Genomic DNA, 2,808 nt, shown 5'->3' with positions numbered 1-2,808 from the left:
AGCAACTGGCTTATTTGTCTTATTATTGAGTTGTAAGAGTTCTTCATGTATGCCGGAGAGCAGACCTTATAAGACACATGATCTCCAAATATTTTCTCCTATTCTGTGGTTTGTCTTTCTACTGTAATAGTGTCCTTTGAAGCACATTTTTTTATTTTGATAAGATCCAGTTGATCTATTTGAACTTTTTTTTTTTTAATGTTTTATTTATTTCTAGGAGAGAGAGAGAGACAGCGTGAGCAGGGGAGGGTCAGAGAGAGAGGGAGTCACAGACTGAAACAGGCTCCAGGCTCTGAGCTGGCAGTCAGCACAGAGCCCGACGCGGGGCTCGAACCCACGAACCGCGAGATCATGACCTAAGTGAAAGTCGGACGCTTAACCGACTAAGCCACCCAGGCGCCCCCCAGTTGATCATTTGTTGGCAAACAGTCATTCATAGAATTCCCTGTAAAATTGGTACTAATATCCTGATTTTAGTGCTTTTATTCTTCTCTCTGTGTGAGTCCAACTAAAGTTTTGTAAATTTTATAACATTTGCATCAATTGAAAAATGGGCAAAGGATTTGAATATAAGTTTCTCCAAAGAATTTTTACAAATGATGATAAGCACGTAGAGAGATGGTCATTATCATTAGTCATCAGCGAAATGCAAGTCAAAACTACAACAAAAGACCACTTCACACCTACCAGGATGGGTAGAATAAAAGACAGAAAAAACATGCGTTGGTAAGGATGGGGAGAAATTGAAAACTGGCATGGCCTCTTTGATAAAAACAGTCTATTAGTTCCTCAAAAAGTTAAACAGAGGCCTTGGAGATGCCTCCCCTCCCCCCCAGAGCTGCCCATGCCACCTAGCCATGGTTAACCCCATAGCGTTCTTCAACATCACCATGGACAGTGAGCCCTTGGGCCGTGTCTCCTTCGAGCTGTTTGCAGACAAAGCTCCAAAGACAGCAGAGAACTTTGGTGCTCTGAGCACTGGGGAGAAAGGATTTGGCTACAAAGGTTCTTGCTTTTATAGGACTATTCCAGGATTTCTGTGCCAGGGTGGTGACTTCCCACACCATAATGGCACTGGCGGCAAGTCCATCTATGGGGAGAAATTTGATGATGAGATTTCACCCTGGAGCACACATACCCTGGCATCTTGTCCATGGCAAATGCTGGACCCAACACAAGTGCTCCCCAGTTTTTCATATGCACTGCCAACACTGAGTGGCCGGATGGTAACCATGTGGTCTTGGCAAGGTGAAAGAGGACATGAATGTTGTGACAGTCCTGGAGTGCTCTGGGTCCAGGAATGGCAAGACAAGCAAGAAGATCACCGTTTGACTTGTGTTTTTATCTTAATTACCAGACCATTCCTTCTGTAGCTCAGAGGAGCACCCCTTTACCCCCATGGGCTCAAATTATCCAATAATCTTTGTGCTCTTGATGACGTTCTATGGGTTCCATATTTTCCTTCTTTCCAAGTCTAGCTGGATTGCAGTTAAGTTTATGATTATGCAATAAAAACTAAACAAAAAAAGTTAAGCAGAGAGAAATCATGAGACCCAGAAATTCTAGTTCTAGATACATTTCTAAGAGAATTAAAAACACATGTCATGCAAAAGGGTGTAAACAAATGTTCATAGCAGCACTATATATAATAGCCAAAAGGTAAAAATCACCTAGATGTCCATCAACCAAATAACAAATACGATGGACTATCATATCCATACAATGGAATATTATTTGACTATAAAAAAGGAATAATGTCACATGCTGCAAAATGGATGAAACTTGAAAGCATTATGCTCAGTGAAAGAAACCAGATGCAAAAAGCCACATGTTCTCAGATTCCATTTATATAAAATGTCCAGGGTAGGCAAATCCATAGAGATAGAAAGCGGTGTAATGTTTTCCAGAAGCAAGCCAGGAGGAGGAAAAAAGGGAGCGATTGCTAATGAGTACAGGGTTCCTTTTGGGGTGATGAAAATGTTCTAGAATTAGACAGTGATGATGATTGTACAACTCTGGGAATGTGCTAAAACCCATTTTTTAAAGGATACTTTAAGAGGGCAAATCCTATGGTCGTGAATTGTATCTCAATTAAAAATTAAAAAGACTTCATCAACACCATTAGGCTCTTGACCCCACCCTTGTCTCCCAATGTATCTTGTCAACTCCTGACCTCACTGCCTTCCCCATACAGATCGGTTATCTGTGCCTCCATCCACAGTATTCCCTGTCCCTCTGGAATTATGTGCTTTTCTCCACCTTGTTTGCAAGGCTGACTCCTACGCATCCTGCAAAACCACAGGCACTGCTTTCCTGCAGAAAGCCTTCCTGAAACCCTCCAGAGTTCGTTTCTTCTCCTCTGCGTCCTCCCTCTCCTGCATACACACTTCCAGTATCTACCACACAGCTCTAATTTCTTTGCTTAGGAAATGAGCTCTTTGAGAACAAGAATCTTACCTTAAAGATTGCGGCCTGTTCAGAGCCTAAAACAAATAGTTGCAATTAAGTAGAGGTCTGTTGAATCACAGTTAAAGTTAAAACTCTATTTCATGCTGCATATTGCACTAAGTAACAGGCTGTTTTGTTTCAATTTTTCTTTTGTTTATTTATTATTGAGACAGAGAAAAACAGAGCATGAATGGGGGAGAGGCAGAGGGAGACACGGAACCCGAAGCAGGCTCCAGGCTCTGAGCTATCAGCACAGAGCTGGAACGCGGGGCTTGAACCCACGTGAGATCATGACCTGAGTCGAAGTCAGTCACTTAACCGACTGAACCACCCAGGCGCCCCAAGTTCTGTTTTGTTTCA

General features: G+C 42.3%; 1 pseudogene; it reads left to right on the top strand.

Moving 5' to 3' along the window:
• The first annotated feature begins 857 nt into the window (after window positions 1-857).
• On the top strand, window positions 858-1,332 carry LOC120230341 (annotated as a pseudogene).
• Window positions 1,333-2,808: the final 1,476 nt, after the last annotated feature.

The sequence above is a fragment of the Hyaena hyaena genome, unplaced genomic scaffold (assembly GCF_003009895.1).
Source record: "Hyaena hyaena isolate Hyena2069 unplaced genomic scaffold, ASM300989v1 scaffold_40, whole genome shotgun sequence".
Classification (NCBI taxonomy): Eukaryota; Metazoa; Chordata; class Mammalia; order Carnivora; family Hyaenidae; genus Hyaena; species Hyaena hyaena.
This window is presented reverse-complemented; position numbering and strand designations above follow the sequence as displayed.